The 22,748-nt window shown below is 33.1% G+C and overlaps 1 protein-coding gene across 1 annotated transcript in view; it reads right to left on the bottom strand.

Annotated features, from left to right (window-relative positions):
* LOC130441193 (cell surface glycoprotein 1-like) overlaps positions 1-22,748 on the bottom strand; it is a 162,324-nt gene that overhangs the window by 117,520 nt on the left and 22,056 nt on the right. The window contains exon 2 of the mRNA XM_056774770.1: positions 20,658-20,694. The gene's annotated coding sequence lies outside the window, so the exon portion shown is untranslated. The remainder of the gene's footprint in view (positions 1-20,657; positions 20,695-22,748) is intronic.

The raw sequence follows: 22,748 nt of genomic DNA, 5'->3' as shown, positions 1-22,748 counted from the left end.
AAAAATTCACTTGAATGTTCTTTTCGTAGCAGAAGTAATATATACAACTATACATACGAGACTGCATAAATTGAAGATGTCAGCACTTACCAACACACACAATATGACCACTCCCTGCGAGCTGTCTCTGGGTCAAATTGTCACGAACCGTCACAGTGTAAAAACCACATGTTTTCTTCTCCCCTTCAATAGTTAGAAAACTGAGGTGGTAATAATCTTTTAATGCACCCGTCAATAGAAAACAAACATTGAGTTTCAACTTTCACGTAGAAAGAATGCCAGAAGACGGGGCAAAATGGGCTAAAACTCACACACGCAAACCTGTAGGCAGACCACCAAAGAGGTGGTACGAGATCTGGAGTTCAGCTTCTAAGGAAGATCCAGGAAGAGGGCCAAACGTATAGGATTGAACAGGACCTGGTCCTTTTGAAAGAGAAAGAAGAAGAAGTTTCAAATTATTGATAGGTCAAACATGGTTTGTTTCCAAAATCTGATAACTGTAGATTATTAAACATATCAAAGGCCATTTGAAGTTTTTTTTCAATACATATTTCAATTTCATGAATAACTTTTTCCACATTCATTCACATTTTTTCACAGGATGGTATTCAATATATAAAAACTTGATTTCATAAAAGTGCGCAATATATTTTGACCCGAACTACGTCGGGTTTCTTTACCGGTTTAGAATATATTCAAATGGTAATGCATACAGGTTTATAAAAAATAATTTCAGTTGTGTCACTGAATTGTTTTGTTTATCAGAATAACTCGACTTTGAAATTTTTACGTGATTTGAAAGTATGATTCAGTTGTCACGAGACAAATGATGTTTTATTCCTTCTTTTCCTCTCAATAAATGTTTAGTTTACGATATGAAAATTCGCAATAGCTTAGTTGGATGGTTACCTAGAAGTGTATATAAATATTAGGGGGAACTAATATGTCCCCCTTTCTTGCTGCGATATTGGGAACTGCAGTGTTTACTCTCTCAGAAAGTTTATAATGTGGGATAGTTATAGCTACCAGAGATATTTCTCTTTTTTTTCATACACCTTCAGATGTAGTGCTCTGGAGCTCCGTAGACTCTCATACTTCGGGAGAATGTGGATAGAGTAGTTTTCGTCCTCTGTGCAATCTAATGAATACAACAAGACCTCATGTTTTGACTAATACCTGTATTTTTGCTCCTTTCGAAAACAATAAGTCCAGAGTGTTGACTAAAGATTGATTTACTTTCTTTCAATCCTTCTATTTTTGTTTATTAACGATGCAGTACGTTTTTATAAAAAATAGTATGGAGAGCGATAAACATGAAATTCGTGTATTGGAAACAAACATTTAAAGCAGTCGAGGCAGCAAGGAAAATATGTGGAATTTAAAGGAAGGACACAGTAATGAGCAAACGGCACAAAGTTTGAAAAGCAACCTAGTAACAGCACTCGATGATCATCGGACTCCCTTGGACCTTCTAAAAATACCATTTATCGCTATCATAAAAATCTTTAAGTAAGATGATCTTTTTAATGAACGAATTGCTCTGAAAAATACACAATGGACCATAAACAGAGCCCGTCGAAAAAGAGGTTAAATCGAGTGGATAGTTTTGTTGTCTCTCTGGTGGAATTATGAAGGTTTGGTGTTAAATTCGACCAATCAAAATTTTTAATATTGTACTTGAGATTAGGACAATGGAATTTAATGAAAACTAGATTTGAAATTAAAACAACAATCGAAAACGCCATATGCCTTTAGTGACATTTTGAGAAACAATAATTGTCGAAAATGTATGCGCAGTATTGACTCCAATATGTTTCACCCCTTCAATTTATAATATAAAACTAGTCGGTTTTGTGCTTGCTCATAAAATGTTAGAAACGAACCATCAGTACCATCACCAAAAATAATTTTATCGCCGTCATACATCAAATTTGTTTTGATGAAGATTTTTGTAAAAGCACAGTTCGCAAACTGAGCTTTGGTTTCTTAGAATAAAATTTCCAATATTAAATGGGCAAAAAACATTGTCATCGGTCCTAGAATACGAATATTAGCCAGAACCTGTTTTTTTGTGAATCCTATGTGCTATTAAAAAAACGCATAGTTGGCGTTTGTCAATACCACAAAAAAATCTTTATATTATAAATTATAAATAACCGGATTTCACGTAAAAATTTTTTCGGTTGCCGAAAGTAGCTGAAAATTCATGTGATGAACACGATGAGAGGTTTCATCAAGAAATAGCAGAATTTGAGAACCGTTATCAGGGTAGATGGGAACCAGCAATGCTTGGAGTACTCTTGGAATCTCCAAAGGGATACTACTATAACTTTCCTTAAGAGAAAAGCTAATATTTCACAAACAATTGATTTGTAATGAAGAATAAAAATTTATATTACTACTTGGAAGATAATTATATGAAATCAATAGACGCGTTTCAATAAAAAACGCGATATAACCACTCCATTTCAATATTTGTACTAATTTAGGTAACGAATCATGGTTGCGTATAAGATTATTGCATTATGTTAATTGAGAGAATTAAAATGAAAACTTTTATCGGTGCAGACCAGTTCATGAGTGTATAGAATTAGTTCCATCAGACATAAAAAATTGTGTAATGTAGACTTCCTGAACTAGTTCTGCCAGTGCAGCTACCAGAAACAAACCTATGGTGTTGATGTTTCGCTATGAAGGTCCTGCGTCAAAAATTAATAACAGCGTCAGGTTTCTGTTTGCTCGCCAGAATATGAAAATCAAGTTTCGCCTGTAGTCTTCAAATATTTTATTTCAACAGCTTCTAGATAATATTTCATAATAAAAAGAAATACCTGCCGAGAAAATACCTCGACGTACTTGTAATTCCATTTTTGAATAATAATGACGGTAATAATGGATATTCTGATAGGATAACGCACGTCAGTACGAGGGTCGCTACTCAAGTTTTGATAAATGGCAACACTGAGGTGAATATGTCAAATTTGATATTGCCATCATAAAGTTTGACATTTTTAATGGTGAATGTACTCAGAAACCTTTTTGAGTTGTTTACGGTCACTTGAAACATTCATTTTGGCAAAAAATTGGAATTGATGATGATGATTTTCTATGACTTTCGACGTGGATTAAACCAACAGTAGTGTGCCGATCAACTTGCTTCGACTTTTGGTGATGAAGCACCACGTCTGGCAACCGCGTTTCGCTGGTTTTCCGAGTTCAATCGTGGTTGTTCTTCGTAACAGAATAAATTTCGTACAAAACTGGCTGTCGAAAAGTTTTGTTCGCGTTGAATACCGCATAATTTGAAAATCGCTTTAGAAGCGTAGAAGTAGAACGGTTAATTCTAAATGGTACACCAGAAAAGTTCGAAGCAATCAGGAAAACCAATCGCAGAAGACGAATCACTCTCCACCTTGACAATGCGAGCTCTCACACATCAGTTCAAACAAACGCGTTTTTGAACAGTCAAAATATTGATTTGATGAAGGGTCATCTGCTTTATAGTCCTTGTTTTTCTATACTCGAAGAAACGGTCATATCCAATTATAAACATTTGTTTTTATTTGTCTATTCGAAACTTAAGTGGCAACCCTCGTAGATTAGATTATTGAGGTGACTCTCGTGTTGCCCGAATATAAATAAGATCAAAAATGCAATACAAAATATCTGGTCCAATTTAGAACCCGATTTATCAATAAATTTGGTTGACAGTGCGTCTTCAAGAGTTTATGAATTAATTAGAAACGGAGGACCGGAGCCGCTATTAATTTAGTAGTAACTTGAAGTTTGGACGTTTACGTATGTATGAGGAGGCTATAGTTCACCATCCACTTCCAATGTTTTTCTAAAATAAATATTTAGGTAAATCGTTTCTAACCATTTCAACATATTTTAGTTTGAATGTTTTTTACAGTGGCAATAAGTGCTTTTAATGACTAAAGGTTCACCAACTGACTTGTAGGGAGTAATCCTGTAAACACTCTCTTCTACAAAAACACAAGGTTTGTTAATAATTTATTTAGATGTGTTGTCACTCTTGCACTATATGATTCATAGAACTTGTTAATAATGTCCCTAACAAGCGGAACTGTTAGGACTTTGAGAATTTCACTGATTTTTACGTACAATGACCGCTATTATGCGTAGCATCTTGTATTAGCGATGCCTATGCGAGTTGTATACATAAGAGCAAATTGGTTTAAGGATGACTTGATATATAAGTAATTTGTTCTCCAGTTGTGATTTCTTTCCAATTAGCCAATAAACTTGTTTTAGTCTTAATTGCTTCCTTTGGAAGATGTGTTTTGTCTGTAGAGTTACCGCCAGGTTCCAGTTGCGACAAAAATTAAGTACGGTAATTTGGGCTTCTGGGCAACAGCCAGAATATCTTGATGCCCGTCTTAAGGAATGGAACTTGCTTGCCAAAGAACCGAAAAGTATAGAATTTAGTAAAAAGTTTTTCACTATTTACAATATGGATAATTCGTTATGTGTCTGTGCTAATTTCGATAATTTAATACAGGAACTCGACATCAAGCATTTTCCTTGTGCGGTGTTGTGCAGTGAATGAAAACCTTTGGACTGCATTTCACATTCAATTTATACTAGGAGAAAGCCATGAATAAAGAGGGTAAAGAATTTGAATACCCAAAACAAGTCTTTCACCAGGTAAATGAAGGCAACTTCAAGGAGATTATTTTTATTGAACCCAAAATCGGAAAGAGATACTAATTTTTCGTCGTTTTGGATACCAATTTGGATGCAAACTACGACATTTACCATAATGTATTTAGTGTACCAAAAAACTTGTGCAATAGCTGGCCATGTTTGTATTTAGATCTAACAAGAAAAATTTTTTGGCAATCAATGTTATGGCTTAATTTATATTAAATTAATTTAATATATAACGGTTCCAATAATTGATTTCCAACCTCTAGAGTGGCTTCTTTATCGTTTAGGGGATACTGTAACGGATGCATTAAGTACTATCGACATCAACGTGCTGTGCGACAACTACCGATTACAACGACAACGACGACGAGAAAATATGCGAAATATGCAGGTTGAATTTCGAAACTAGACAAAAGAATCAACCAACGAGCAATAATAATTAAACTTCCGACGTAATTTCTTTTTTACCTGCGTAATTCGTTGACATAAAAAATTATGTTAATCATTAAATGCATAGGAAATGCACGTAGCGAAACGGACATAATCAAGGTTGAAAGTTTTTTATCGAATATTCTTTCGATAAAATTGAAAATAAGATAATGGGGAAAACATTATTTATTTTTATTTCGTTCTACTATTTTTCTGCAATATTGATTTAGCTTGAAGAATCGAAAACATACCAAAAATTGATGACTATTATTTTTGTTATAGTAGGTCAGATATCTGTTTATTTATCGAGTTTTATTGAAATAGAATTCGAAAGATGACGGCATCAGCACAACCAATATAAAAGCTGAACCAGATTATTCTCTGGGCGAGACTGCTCCTCCGTTATCAACAGTAAAATATTGAGTAGCAGAGGCCGTACAATCGGTAAATACCAGCATCGCAGTGGTCTACCAAATAACGTGACGACTCCAAAAATGTTGGAGAAAATCCACAAAGCAGTACAGGATGATCATCGACTCAAAGTACGCGACATAGTAGGCATATTAACTGAAAATTTGAACATGGGAAAGCAGTGCGTAAGATTGGTGCTGCGTTTGCTCGCAATGTAACAGAAACAGCATCGTAAAGATGTTTCCATCGAGTGATTTGGCAATGAATCAAAACTTCAATTGCTACCGCCAGATTTACCTCCTACGATTTTTTCTGTTCCCAGACTTGAAAAAACGGCTCTGAGCATATGCTGATGATATAGTTCTCATTGTAGATAATATCCAAGATCTACAAAAACAATTTGGCATCTGGAATAATACACTAAAGCAGTTCGGTATGGGAAAAAATATAGAAAATACTGCAGCTATGATATTCAAACAATAGACATAGAAATAGAAGGAGAAAGAATTGAAACGATAAGCAAATTCAAATACCTTGGAACGGAAATAGAAAAGACAGGCGGTAAAGAACAGAGATGGCGAAGATAATTAAAAGTCTCAAGAAATAAAATACTGACTCACAGTTGTGAAACATGGACTCTCATGGAATTCATTGTACAAATAAAGTTGAGCTGGTTAGGTTTACAAAGAATAGAAGATTCAAGACCAGTATAGGAAGCAACAAAAGGCAAAACCAAAAAAAAAGAAAGACCTAAAGCGACATAGAACCAAGTAATTGGTACTATACTTGAGAAAAAAGGCAAAGCATTGTATCAAAAACTTTATTGTTGTTTCGATATCTGTTATTTATTGTCTAGTCAGAATAGCATTCACAACGTTTCTCTGACAGGTGCCTTATGATTCGTAACCTCAATGGACGCAATTCATCTGAGACATCAAGTACATTTCTTATTATGGTTCCCCCACAGAAAAAGGGAGGATAGAAGTTTTAATGGCGGTAGGTTACTTGAAGCATAAGTTTCTTTTAATGAGACCAGAAATAAACGACGATGCAAATTTTTATATTTTGCTGTCGATAAATGACAACGCACCAGAAGTTGTCTTGTCTAAAATATTAGTCGGTCGTTTGTAGTAAAGTTGTTCACTATGATGAAAATCCAAATTATCCAAATAAAATTTTGAAACGTTTTCTTCAAGTGGTACAGTAAATCTACACAATTATCCCTACTGGGCTTGGGAAAACCTCCGCTGGATTCTATTAAAACCCAGCGCCCCGGTCTCGGTCTATATTTCTTTTATGGGAATTTAACAGCTGAGCGATATTTGGAACAACTTTGTATGGCAGAGCTTCTAATTGCGTCATTTCCAGATCCAAATAATAGGGAAAATTTCATCTAAATATTTACATATTGGACCATTTGGCGGACTGCCAATTATTATTGAGTTTTTCTGGTGTTAATATTATCAAATCGATTGCACGTCACAAGAAATTTTATTTTCTTATAGCGTTTCACTCAATAATCGTCCTAACCTCTCAGTTCTTCCAAGGATTGCCGATCACTCCTTAGTACCTCAGCCAGATAGAGTAATCCGACAAATTCCTTGAATTCAGCTACCTCTGCAGGTTTTGCGTCTCTAGCTCTTAGAAAGCGATTGGAAAGATATAGCTGGAAGGTCTATTCTGTTGTGAAACACAGGAACTTGGTAGAGCAAAATATATTCTACTCATTTTATAGATTAAATGCACCCGACGAAAGGTTAAAAAGGGTTTTTATTAAATGGAGATCTGAACTGCACTTAAGGGAGTTCTGTATTCACGATACCTAATATTTTATATGAAAAACCGTCATTTGATAGCGAACTTATGGTGATTCCTCTGGAACATAAATTATAAAAATGGACCTACTGTTTTGATAGAAAATCACTTACAAAAAATAAAAATTGATGTTTCGACCTACGTTGATCTTTATCAAAATTATTTCAAATACAAGTTGCTGATTTCCAAAACGATCTTTTTCAACTTCGGTATAAAAACGCATACAAAAGAAAATAGGGGACAAGCCGTAGAAAGTAGATTTTCTACCTAGAATATGATATTAATGATTTTTTAAGGACTTAACTTTCACTAGTTGAATTAATACAAACGAAGTGATCAGCTCAAATGGTACTACCAACTGCATACTAACGTAAATTTCTATATAAAGGAAGTAAATAATCTACTTCCTTCTATTGACGTGACTTTTCTATAAATACAAATTTATCGTTATCTTTTTGCCTTCTTTCTAAATTCAATATGCAAACATTCTTTCTAAACGTTACAAATATTTTTAAAGAAAACATTATCGGTGTCGAATTCGGTTTTTTTTTATCTTTCAAATCATGTTTACATTGAAAATACATCTTTGGTTCTCAAGTTATCTGAACGGTTATGAAAACAACAAGAATACTAATATGTACTATGTCAAGATCTTGGCAATTTATGAGAATATTTGAAGAGAATTTTTTTATACAGACACGTAATAGTATTAAATCCCACAAGTAAATTTAATATTTTTTGGACAAAAGTATCTTTTCAGAACTATGATAAAATAAATTAATAATAAAATATGCAAAAGATGAAATTGGATTCTAATTGAGTCCGGCGCTCATCAATTCAGCGATTATTCATAGATGCGAGTTCAGATTATGGATACCAGGATGTCTACTCGAACGCTGCATCTTGGACATTGAGTATTTTACGTAATACCCATCGTCTTGACCATTTACGAGAGGCCAATAATTAACCCAATGATCAACGTTAGTCCAAGGACTCACGCAAGATTCAAATGGAAAATACTTGAACGATATACAAATTTTAGTGAAGGCATTGGTGTGTCTAAGAAAAGATTATTATCGATTGGACTTCAACATAAGAGATGCCCAAAAGGCAGCCAAACTCATTATTACTATATAGATGCTATTCATATTCCTAAACTAGTGAATTGGTTTAGTCAATAGTGTAAAGTAAATTAGCAATTATAAGTAATATATTGTCCGCTGATATAGACCATGAAGCCGATTCTGTTCTATACAATAGAATCTGAAGATCTGCCGGGTGCAATTTCCAGAAAATCTTCATAAAGCGGCAAGTCTGTTTACGTCTTTTGTGATTTCTTATACAGAAACGATTCTGAGAAGGCCTTTTTGTTTGTTTACGATAAATCAGAGATTTCTGGAAGAGAAGATTCTAGATTGTGAGGATAGTGATATAAAATTAGTCTCAAGCAGCCTAGAGTAAGTAAATAATCCGATGGCGTAGTGAATAATGTGTATTTAAATAAATTAGTATCATAAGAATTAGATAAGTGTTTAGTAATACGTGTTAGTGTATAGTTTAGTGATAGTATATAAATAAATTACATACACCGTGTGTTTACATTACAATATTTCCCTTTAGTATAATTTGAATGAATGTGAATAGATACCACCAACAAACATTATATTATCTTTGGTTTCTTGCACTAAAAGGATGCACAATATCATTCGGACTTTCTTCTAATTCGTAAGTACACGGCAATAACATCGTCGTCCTCATTTGGAGACATTGATCCCTGAACTAAACAACTGCTAAATGTCATGTCGTTTCGTTTATTTGGTGGCACAATGTCCTAAGTTGAGGAAACTTCGCTTACAAAAGTGTATTAATGTAGGTGGTGGACAATAATTGAATCATATTCATAAAAAGATTTGTAGTTTTTTTGTATCTCAAAATATGTATGTACATAAAACAATTAACAATAAAAGACTTTTTTATGGCTTTATTTCTACTATAGTCATCTGCTGGAGTCTTTGGACAAACCATATGACGAGATATTCAAATAGAAGGATTATTTACGCACACGATACCAATAGCTAACTAATCATTTCAAGTTCTAACTTCAAATAAATTATTTTCTACTGAAAAATATAATCAATCATAGACAGTTTATTTACAATTATATAAAGTAATTAGATAACAATATATATTAAGTATAAATAATAATCAAATAATTGATGCGCAACGTTTTAATTACTATAAAAATAATAATTCTGCGACATAAAACGCCAGAGCTTTGCGTGCTGCGAGTTCTGATAATTTAAAATGAAAGTGCCCACTAGAAAGGATAGTATGCCGCGATCATTAAACACGCAGTATATATAGTTAGTAAATATACAAAAGGTCATTTTTTTCTTGATAAATATATAATTTATTATAATACGTAATACATGTTTGTTACTTTTTTTTCAATGCAATCTAAATATTTGCTTCAGGCATACTATTTATATTATCTCCAGTTTCTTGCTTTATCTAAACCTCAAGATAATCCAGAAATAACAAGGTTCAATTAATCGAGATATACAAGGTGGCCCGCCACTGTGCAGAGGCGTATAAGGGAGCACAAAACATGCATAACACCCTTTCTGATTCGATTGCTTTCTACTTACTTCTACTTAATGCATTAAAAAGGCTTATGCGGAGTACCAAAACTACTACTTTTAGTTTTTAAGGGTTCCGAAGAAATAATTTTTTTGAAATGGTGGACCCTACTTTGGACATAAACATGTTTTTTTCCAAAATTCGCATGTAATGGGACTCGAAACATAAATGAAATGTTTATTAGTTTACCTTCATTACGAAATGTGAACAAAAATAGCTATTTCGAGCACGAGTTGCGAACAATTTTTTTTTTCTATACACCTTCCAACTTTCCCATACCATATTATAACCTCCTTTATATAACGTTTTATCATTCCTAACTTAATATTTAATGGTGGAAGTATGATTTCGTCTCGGCTCTCTCATTACATTGGCTTTATTAACAGTAGGAGAATTTTTTACTGTATAAATTCCTTTTTCCCAATGATGATGTATTGCTCTACTGACACACATACAAAGGTACCAAAGGTTTTTCGTGTGTCTACTTTGAAGAAGTGGAAAATTAACCATTTTTAAATTTAAACAGATCAGAAATTTATGACATAAGCAATGAATTTTTTCTAAAATTGGACACATGGGCAATTGGACACTATGTGAATTTCTATGCTTATAAAACTGTCAATAAAAAAACGCCACTCAGTTAGTTTGTAGTCTTTTAAACATACATCTAGAAGCAGTCTCCTAATTTAATTAATACACTTTATCAGTTCTTCACGGTCACAAATGGTAATAATTCACTTTTCGCGTTCTGTATGTAGTGGTTGGTGTCAATAACATTTTTATTTCAATTTTGAGGCTAACAGTTAAACCTTATTTGATAAAAATATGGCAACACAGATGTAAATATGTCAAATCTAACACTGTCAACATAAAGTTTGACATTTTTAATGGTGAACGTACTCAGAACGTATTGAGTTGTTGACAAATACTTAAAACATGCATCTTGGTGAAAAATTGATTTAATCGCGAACATTTTCGTGAGATGATCTTCTATGACTTGACGTGGATTAAACCAACAGCAGTTCGCTGATAAAATTGATTCGACATTTGGTGATGAAGCACCATCTTCATTTTTAGTTGGTTTTTCAACATATTTTTAACATAATATATTAAAACACTGAGAAATCTAAGCAAACAAAAATTTTTGAAGGTTTGAGTCAAATTTGTATTGCTTCAAAAGGTACTTCAATTTAAAAATTGTTTCCAAAAAACCATGATATGCTAAGAAACATATATACGACAAATACATTCAATTTAGCTTAGTGTTAATGCTCCGGGCTTTAAAACTGCAGGTCCCGGGTTCTAATCTGGTCTAGTAAAATTTACTTTTTAGTAGTGTTCTACATGATAAGATTATTGAAACCGTTTTAGTAAAATAATATAAATTTATTAAATCCTCTTAGTTTTTATTAATAATAATACAGGAAAGGATTTTTGTCTTGTTCGCGTAGATTGGAAAGTTCTAGTTTGAAAGTATATTTACTTTATTACCGTAATAAATATCATATTCGATATATTTTTTTAAATATAACACAGGATAAATTATTGATACCGGTTTCTCTTTGTTTTCAACATACAAGTGTCAACGACACCAAGGTCAACTTATATATATTTTCAAGAATAATCCAACTTAATTAACATGTTTAAACTATTATGAATGACAATGTTTTAATGGTTAGGTACGTTTGCCGAGGCAATTTTATTACACAGTGAAGTTAAATTTGACAAGCGATTTAGTTATTTAACGACGTGTTTGATAAACGAGATACGTTGTTTTTATATTGCGCCAAGTCAACAAAAAAATCTTTTTTTTTTGTTTTCATTAACATTCATATTAGAAATCGGTCGTATCCAAAACAAAACATTTTTCAGTAGAGCCGATTTTCTGTTGCATATGGGCAAATTGGGATGAGATCCAAATCTCTTGTTGTTAATGTTCCCCTAGGATAGTAGTAGCACCATGAGGAAAGGTACAGAGAGGGAAAAATTCAAAAATGTAGTAAGAATTTGACTGGTTCTACAACCCATTTTAGGTTTAATTTTAAAATAAAATAAAGCTTAAATTATTGACAAAACTGACATTAAATAATAGAGTTTAGTTTAGTTTTTATTGAATTTTCAGGAATTGTTGGTGATATTCATAATGAACACGTTATCGTCTTCAGGACACATTTTTCTCCAAGACTGCACCATGCTTGTTTTGGATGTATTCGTATCTTTTTGCCATTGAGGGTTATTGAGTTCCACATTTCGGTCACCTTCACTTTCCTTTTTCAATAAGGCAGACTTAGTATCGCACCAGATACAGCGTGGATGAAAAGAATGATGTCTTTTGTATTATTAATATATTGGCTCAGGACTGCTGACTAAGGTGTGAATAATCATACTGATACAGTCGTTTTTCGGGTCGAGAAGGCCCTCGCAGTCGTCCATATTGGTTCTGTAATGCCAACTACCCGATCTAAAGACATCTACTGAAGATACACGATCAAAAGTGTCAAAAGTCAAAGAAAATTGTGTAAAAATTAAGTTCTGGCAGCTGTAGAAAAAAAATTCTGCCGTACCATTTTTCTAATTTTGTGATTATCTCAAGTAGTGCGACATTCTGAACGAACCCTGTAATTTTGGCGATTAGCAGATTTTTGTACGTGTTTTAATCTATTATTCCCCTACAAAAATGTTTTGATGACAAATCAATCAGTCGTCTCACATCCCGAAGTTTTAAAGGCTTATCGTAGTCTGTTGCAGATAATAGCTTTGTTCGCGGGTCAAATTTCGAATCAGTTTAGGGACCTATCGCAAATCATCGACTCTTAAACGACAGTAAGAGTAAAAATAGTTGTGTGTATACTCTAAAACTTTTTTCTGGTTCCTCTTCCTCTGCAATTGGATTCTTCGGTTTTTGTTCCTTCTTTATTGATTTCTATCGTTTATAATCTTTTTAAACAAAAAATGAAAACGACACTTTCGTCAATACGTGATATGATAAGGTTTTAAAAAACACTGGCGAGTATGAGTCTGGTCAATTTTGCAGGTCATTTGAGTTTTTTAACCACTAAAATTCACGGATTTGATCCGTTCTGCTACGGTTTCTCTTTGCTAATGGATAGGGATGATAGTAAAGGACGCAATACAATTAAAACAGCGATTATCCAAAAATTCTGAGTTGATTAGTTTTGCAACCATAGGACACAAACTTTGGTCAAATAATTTTTGTGATGCTTCTCACTACTAGGAATTTCGTTATTTGTCTAACACACCTGCCCACTTACATTAAAAAATTGGCGATAATAACAATTAAATTCTGTTATGTAACGTTGATTCGTATAAATTTCTTAGTCGAATGATTAGTATTTTGTTCTGAAAGACATAATCCATACAATGTGTTAAATATAGAAAATAAAATATGCGAAATAAATTGGAAACATTGGAACGAACATCCGCCTCTTTAACGCTAAGGAAGATAAAGCCAGTACGCTATTCATTATATGCATTAAGTAATGATAGGAACAGTTGTTGAAAACCCAAACACAAGCACGATACAGTGTTTTTAGGATTTTTACCGTATCATATACAGGTCGTCAGATAACAAATTTGGATTAAGAGGAAAAATGCAGCGTCCAAAAGAATTTATCAAAAAAAGCAATAAGGAATCAAAGAAAGGTTACTATTAGTGTTCGATTTGATGTCCACATTGATCAATGCATTTACGGCAACATTTCTCAACGGTGATTCAGGTTCGGAGAAGCATGTCAAGCTGTTTCAACTTCTTCTTCAATTACAGTTCGGAGGTCGGGAAGGGTATGTGATCTTCTTGCAAAACCGCGGTCCGTTGTCCTCTTGCAAAAACGCGATCTTTGAGAAGGTCCATTAGGAAGAAATCACAGGATATCAGGTCACCGTGTGGGTAACTCAACGAATCCTCGTCAACCTATACATTCTCCAAAATAAACATTAAGGTACTTTCGCTCTAAAACGCGTGAGGAAAGCGGCAAAGCTTCATCCTATATGAAATGATATAGTGTTGGATCGTTGTCCATATGCCCACGCAAATTTTCGAATATTTCCAGATAACTTGGGCCCGTAACGTGACCCTCAACAAAGTACGGACTCACAAGACCTCCATGGATAGCTGCCGATTTTTCGAGGCCGTTGTTTAACTTATACCGGGCTCTGTATTATCTACATTTATTCAACAACAAATTTGTGATGTATACAGACAGATTCACTTTCCACAATGATTGTTTAATGAATCGTAAAACTTTTAATATTATGACACTAAAAATACTGTGTACTTTTTCTGTACTGTGTACTGTCAGAGCATAAATGGATTTGGTGGGATTGGGCAGAATCACGTAATAGGTATTTAAAAAATTTTATCAATGTCGTGAAGATTTTGTATAAAATAATTTTATTTCTTTATATTTGTAACAATGTAAAAGGGGGTAACACCAAAACTAAATCTGTATTTTAGATTAAATTCATAAGTCCAAGTGTAAGTTAGTTTAAAAAAGCTAATAAACTCGCTTTAAGCATTAATGAAAGTGAAAAAAAATCTTGCCATAATTACTGATAAGAAAACTAATGTCAACGTAAAAGCTTGGGGTGCTTTCTAAGACATTTTTTTATGGTGTTTCGGAATGAAACGAGTGACATCGGTTTTTTACATTTTAGTATGACTAACTCTAAAAGCGAATCTCTCAGTATTCTTAAACTATTGAATTTTTTGCTTTTTAGTTCAATTTGCTATTCCAAACTCCTTTTCAATATGTACAGATGTGTTGCATCTCCATTTTGTCTGCTCTGTTATGCAAAGTTGACAAACAGAGATTTATGAATCCTGACAAATCTAATCAGGATAATCAGATATTTTGACGACTTATTGCATTGTCGTCAGTGTTTGGCAAAGTTGAAATTAAATCCGATCGCTAAAATTCGAAGCTTAAAAGTCACTTACAAACAAACAGATGAAACTAATAAAAGCGGGTTGAATGAGAAGGGTACATTCGTACCTCTCTTAACGTCTAATGTAACTCTTGACCTTGATATTTTGAAGGTTAAATATCTATTGTCTATAACGACAAAAGCCGGAAACATAAATAACTTTGTTATTATACAATATTCAATATTTTGGTACAAAAATTATTGACGTTTATTCCGTATGTTAATACTTTCTCAACATTTCAATGAAACTATTAGTAACAGATTTACAAATAATATGAAATAACAATATTAGTAATAATAATTGTTCATGAATCAGTTCGAAGAAAAATTATTTTGTTACACCTCATCAATACTAGTAATTGTTGTTGTATCTTCAATATTTTCATTACGAAACCACTGAAAATCAGCGAGTTTTTTATTATTGTATATTTCATCGGCGGACTTACAAAATCTACCGCATTTCTTTTCATTTCTATCACAGAACTCTATATAACTTTTCGTCGAATTTGAAAATGTTGGAAAACATTCTTCATCGTCATCTATTTCAATAGAAACACTACTTTTCTGTTTTCTCACAGGTTCTGCTTCACCGAACGACACAATTTTTTTGTTTTTAGACTTTAATCTTCTTCTCGTCATCAACGGAAAGCTCTTGAAATTCTTTAATTCGTTGCTAGGGTGAACAAAACTAGTACTAGGCATAGATGATGCTGGTTCTTTTACGTGAAACGTACGTTCGCTTGAACTATTCGAACACATACTATTTCTTCCTGTACTAATTAATTCATAAGACGATGAATATTCACCTGTAAATTTAACGGATTTCAAAGTCTTGATACTTTCTTTAGAAGATTCCGATAAAGTTAAACCGATACACATTTCAGTGGGAACGCTCAAGGAAGCTAACACTACTAATTCATTTTCTCCGTCTAGATTATGGAACGGAAACGATGGGGGCACTTCCTTAGATTGCGAAGATAGACAAGATCTTTCTTTTTGCCTCACAGCTTCGATATAGTGTTCATACACCGTTCCACCAGACGTAAAATCTGAATCGTACAATTCATTATTACTAGGAGACTGATTATCCCCTTCGAAATGGCTTAAAGCATAATCCATGGCGTTTCGTGTTCTTCGATTTCTATTTATCAACCAACGAAATACTGAACAAGCGATTAAAGTACAACACACTGTACATATTATATACATGGTGATGATAAAAATACTTGTTAAATCGTAAGTGTCTTGTACACAATGCTTTTCATCATAACCGTCCAAACAATCCGCTACAAAATTACAAATTTGATTTAACTTCAAACATTTTTCTTCATTCGGACATTTGATAAGCTGTGGACAACTTTCTGAACAGTTTATTTCGTCTTCACCTTTTGGACAATTTATAATTCCATCACATCTATTTTTGAACGGGTCGAAACATCTATCAAAAGATATATTATTGCAAAGGGTAGTTGATGAATTACAGATACCACAACCCGTGAAATCCGAATGATCCGTACAAACGAAATCTCCAGCTCTACAAATATCCTTGGAATTGTAACAACCAGATCTATCCAAACACTGAAAATCGAAATCACCGCACTCTGTATTTATTCTGCTAGAAAACTCCAACCACAAATAGACAGATTTATTATATTTTAGAGTTACCGAAAGTTTGTTTCTTGAAGACACTACAACGGGTTTGGGTACGTCGTTACTGCACAAATTAATTAGAATATCGTCAAAACTTCTTATTGACAAACACGTGGAGTTACTTGAGAAATTTAATCTCAATATTCTCAACGTAGTTATTGTGTCTTTTGCTGAAGGTATAATCCAATTACATGAACTATTATTGTTTCTGTCTGTTGATATATACTTTATGTTTCCTTGTAATCCGAACGAAGTCGTTTCTCCACAATAATCCGAAAAGTTTGCGTAATTTATCACGTTAATATAAGACAATAATATAATTTTTTGAAAGGTTATCATTACTGCCAAAATGACGTTTGGATATTAACGGGGTCAGTTAGAATGAAGTGAGTAGAAATAGCGCGTTCACTCTTCTACTTTCATTTATTGTGTTATTCCAGCAAATTATGTAACACGTTGAGCAAAAATTACGCCAATTGAAGAAAATATCCCTTAAAAATGAATTGTTAACATTATTTCGTTGTTTCAAAATTGCACTACCCTATTTTGTTTCTTCTGCTTATAAACGACATCGCATATCTAGACATCATTGGTAAAATATGTCTATTTGCAGACTATACTACACCCTGATCTCACGGCATTTCATAGGATCATATCTAGTGACCTCATCACCTTTAAATCGTGGTGCGAGTCTGCGGCGGGTGTAATTTGGGCGCTAACCATCCTTCTTTACCTGTCTGACCAAGAAGGGTAGATAATCCGACATGTATTTTCGACGCTAAGAAGTACAGGTAGGTCGAGTCATAAAATAACCCAATAGAGGGAAAGTTGATAGATTTTTAAGTAGGTTAGGTTAGGTTAGGTTATGTAAATCTCTTATTTTATATGTAATATGTACTTAAGTACTAAATAAAAATATAAAGAAATATAAAATTTACTTTATTCTGTAGAGTATTACAAAAATGTTGTGAGGAAACTTTATTAAGGGCAGATTTCTCATTTAAAAGTAGTGCAAAGTAGCCCCCTCTAACGGTAAATTTTTTCAGACCTTAAGTAATAATAGGTCATTTCTCTTATAGGAAAATCTAAAAATACAAAAATATATCTTATTATAAATGTCGGTGATTTAATAAATAACTGTATTTCATAAATCATGTACTTCAGTCGCTTAGCGCCCAAAATACACATTTGGATTAAAATGACCCTTCGGTCTTGGCGCCTAGATTACATGTTGTAAAAAGTACATTAATCCTTTAGCGCCCACATTTCTAAAACCAAAGTTTTATCATATAAAAATATCAGAGATCAATTTCCAAAGAACTGAACTTATCCACCTCCTAAACAGTCTATTGTGCCCTTATTGAGTCGTACTTTCGATATGCCCTTCTCTTCTGGGGTCAAACTACAAAAGAGATCTGTTAGATATTTACTCGGATTAAACAGCAAGGCTCACTGCAGGGACTTGTTTAAAAGTTTAAAAATTCTGACTCTTTTTTTCTTATTAATCTTTGAATCCGTTTGCCTAATTCGTAAACACGCTTCTTCAATTTCAGAAACATCGTTGCACGGTTATCCACCTATCCGTGCACAACCTTTACCTACCTACTCAACGTTCAGAATTAGTGAAGGGCTCAATATTTTACAATGTAAAAAAATGCACAATCACTTGTCAACTCCAATCAAATCGATATAATTTTTTCCCGCATTCCGCAATAATTTGAAGGCATATTTACCGGAGAGTGCCTTTACTCAGTAAACGACTTCTATTCTAATAATAATATTTAATTCCGGATATACTGCATACTGGTTTAATTTTATATAACAATTATTACCTATTAGTATTACTTATAATTTTGTTACTCATTGTGGTTTTCTTCTGTGTATTCAAAGTTAATTTTATTTGTATGTTTATTTATTTAAATATTTTAGTTTTTACAAGCTTTTGTCTACAAATTATAACATAAATTTCTCTCTCTCTCTCTCTCTCTAACTACACAGTTTTTTAGAAAATTTTTGTTACATACGTTATGTACATATAGTCGACACCCAAAATGACAAGTCATTTTTTAAATAAATATTAAACGTTAATGAGTGCGGTCCTGAAATACAAACCCAAACTGATGAAAACACAGATCCGGACTGAATCCAAATAGAATAGAAAATGATGTAGATAGACGAGTTTTGCCAACCAGGGTAGGTGTTGGGGTTGAACTAACTAGGTGCTTAGCGAAACTGATCGAGACCCGAAACTCGTTAGGGTGCATAAAGGAAAGAAATGAATGATAATGAATGAATGATTAGGTCACTAGATATGGTCCTAACAAGTGCCGTGAGATTAGGGTTACTCCGAGAGAAACTAGTGTAGACATTTTTTACCGCTGATGTTTTAGTCCCTGTCGTTTATTAATAGAAGAAACAAAATAGGGCCTAGTACTGAGCCTGGGGGCACTCCACATTCTATTGGCTTGCAAGAAGACATCGTCGTATCAACCCTTACAAGCTGACGAGCAAGGTATGACTTAAACCCTGCGAGAGGTGTTCCACTGGAACCGTAGTACTGCTATTTGTTAATTAAAATATTATGATTAACACAATCGAAAGCCTTAGAAAAATCACAAAAATTTGTTGGAGAAAAACCCAAATTGAGAGGAATAAAATGAAAATTAACAAGAATTAAAGGAATAGGTCCAAATGATAATGAGAAAAATAGAGGTAGAAGTGGACCTGGAAGCTGATTTATTAAGTGAATAAGAGCGTCCAAAACAAACAATATATGAATTAATGAAGACAACCCGAAAAAAGTGCAAAAAGGAAAAATTTGTTACCTCATGTGAAATTAGCCAGAGAACAACGACGCAACGTCCAAATTTAATAAATGAATTGTAAATAACAAAATGTATGGAGCAGAGGCATATCTAGAGGAAAAGTCAAGATGTCAAGAAAAGTGAAGCGAGCGATCTTTAACCAGAAAATGGAATGGGGGATAAAGAGAAGAAGTGAAAACACTAGCAATTGAAGAAAAGAACATAGAGATAATGAGAGACGACAAAGCAATGAAATGGGTAATGACTAAGGGTAAAAGCAAGAAAAAAATGGAAGGATATAGTGAGAATGGCATCATAGAATATCGGGTAAAAATTAAAGAAATTGCATAAGGAATTTTGGGATACAAAATAGACATATTGGCAGGAAATAACAGAATGAAGACCGAACCAGGAAAAATTGCCAGGTAGACCAAAAAATAAATGGGATGATCAAATTGTAGAAGATATACGAAGTCTAGGAGTACGTGATTGGAACAATCAGATGCGGGACAAAAATAAATGGAGAACTATAGTCGATGCTTCAAAAACATGTGATAAGCTATAATTAAGTAGTGATAAAATGTAGGCTGGCCACTCACAAAAATACAAGATCAAAAGAGCTTACGTTACGTTGCAGTTTTTTGTATTTGGTTCATTCTACTATGGTACGCTTTTCAGTTTTATGTTGCAGCAAGAATAGTTTTTTTTGCCCAGCAGTGTAATTATAGTTTTATACTAATTAAATGAATATGTGATGTGAATTTTAACGAATACTCTTTACAAGAAAAAATTTCGTTTTTCGTTTAACAGAATCATAATTATATACAAAACTTGTACCTTATAATTACGAGTATTTATTAATTTCATGTTACAGATATGTTGCGTGTTTATAGCTGCCTGGAAATGTTCAGCATTATTAAATTCAAACAAGTTTTGAAAATAAGTAAAAACGGTGAAATATTTTATCGGACAATAGTACAAACTAAATTCTATGTACTGAGATATGGAAACTAATAAATATAAGAGAAATAAGTACGAGCATTGAAAAAAATTTGCTGAAATAACATAGTCTTTTTCGTCAGGTTGTAGTCTTTCATTCTGTTGTTGCGTTCCCGTAATATAATAATCAAACACCTGGTAAAATTTTAAAAAAAAAAAAACATAAATAACTCCACTAATGCTACGTTTACCTGAATATGTGACTCACTTGAAAAATATCGGTCCCAACGGACCTTGGGATTTATATCCAGCAACTTGTTATTAGAAGAGAATAAAAATAGAATGACAACTTACCTGTTCTAATCTAGATTTGTGTTAAGACTCACAGCCCCTGAAAAATATACAATGAAGTAAAAAAATTCCTTCGAAAACATCAGATATAACGATGAAGATAATTAGAAATCAACGGATTTATCCATAAAAACGAATTAATCAAAATTCAGATTTGTTAAAACACGCTCTTAGCAATTAGCAAACTTAAAGTAAAAAGTAATTATTGATATAAGAATTACTGATAGAGAAATTGATGTTGATATGGTAAAAGCGGGGGATGCTTCTTTTCTACATTTTTAAATTAACTGTAACCATATTAAAAATCTATTTTTACAAGCAACCAACCTGACCCAGGGATGTAGACCTGGGTGTATCTAGGCAGTCAGGCCTGGTCCAGGCTTGCAAACAAAGTCCAACCGGGGCTGGACCAATAACAGCTTCCAGCTAGGGCCAGACTTGTACATACTTGGCCCAAGTCTGTGCCTATACTGAGCCATCGTGGGTTTATTGGTATGGTATGGTTTATTTTTAGTTATTTATACTACAAGGGTAGAAAGGAATTTGGTAGTCGTTACTTTATCTTAAAGAGTAGACCTTCGTGCCAGACCTTATCTAATGCTTGATTAATGTCTAAGAAAGCTGCTGAGAGGAAGGACTTCTTTTCTAGCGCATTTCTTGAACAATTCTATGCATCTGCTCTATTGTGCTATGTGCCAAATTGATGTCGTGTTAAAAAGAGCTTTTCGAATACCTTCGAAATTATAGGTAGTAAGTTTATTGACCTATATGATGTTAATTCTGTTTGACAATCTGAGGCAGCTTTTCAAAATTTCACAGGCTCAACGCCTAATTTACCAAAAATTATAGATTTCAATTTTTTAACCATGTAACTTATATTTTAGAGGGAGAATTTACTGAATCCAAAGTATTTCTTATGTTTGTAGTTGCAACTTATTGAATATAGGGTTTCTTTTTGAGTAAATAAGTTTTCTCGTTTTCTCCGACATAAATTACCATCAAAGGTTAGAAGTTGGCCAATCATGGAGTGATGCCTTGGTAATTGTTACTTCCTTCAAAACATCGTCAAATGCGTTGTTTACAATTGAGGGAAAGGAAAAATTTTAAGCTGTTCTTCTAAGCAGAATATAATCAGATTTTCCATAAATTTAGAGACTTTATTAGGTGGTGTAAAAATCAAGCTCAAATTGAACAAAATTCTGATTTAAATACGTTGTTTTATTAGTAATAAATTTGTTTACATTAATACGAACAGTTAAATTCCCAGATGTGACTTTGGTCAAAACTAGGTTTATGATGTATACATTTACGCTGACTATTTAAAAATAATCAAGCGATAGGTCACCACAAAAATATTTAGTCAGTAAGTCCGAAGAAATCATAATCAGCATCTTTGGTATGTAGACTATTGACAAAGCTATAAAATAATATAACAACAGATAAACAAAATGACCATAGACGTGCTAAAAGAGAGGGGTTACATCATATTTATTCACTAAAGATAGTATGGTACGAGACGATAACAAAAATACTGAATGTGAAAGGAAGAAAGTAGAACGTATAAAGATTCTATATAAATTTTCTTAACTTTGCTTTGTTGTTTGTTTGTAAGTGAATACAAATTTATATTTACATATTGTAAATTTACGATATTTGCCTACATATACACAGTGAGCAAAAGAAAATAGCCCTCTATATTTTTTGTTACATTCATTATATTTTTAATAAATCTTGAAAAACATGGATTTTTCTAAGCGGGGCGCATTTTTAAAATACAGACTTCTGTCATGTGTCAACATCCTTCCTACCACTTCTAAGACCTTACATTAATTTTTTTCTTCACTTCGACAATGAGCCTCTTACTTTTAACACTTGATATAAATGTAAAAAATCAATTTAACTTATATATATTTTTTCCCCACTGAATTTCATTTTGATTATGATAAATTTGCTGTCAGTTCAAATATTCTGTTATTTCAGTTAGGGCGCAACTTCACAAGAGAAGTTTAGCAACTAAATTTTTCAAACTCTTCACATTTTTTCAATATAACAGAGGGTTTTAGTCGAATGATTTAACATGTACACTCTATATTT

The sequence above is a fragment of the Diorhabda sublineata genome, chromosome 1 (genome assembly GCF_026230105.1).
Source record: "Diorhabda sublineata isolate icDioSubl1.1 chromosome 1, icDioSubl1.1, whole genome shotgun sequence".
Classification (NCBI taxonomy): Eukaryota; Metazoa; Arthropoda; class Insecta; order Coleoptera; family Chrysomelidae; genus Diorhabda; species Diorhabda sublineata.
This window is presented reverse-complemented; position numbering and strand designations above follow the sequence as displayed.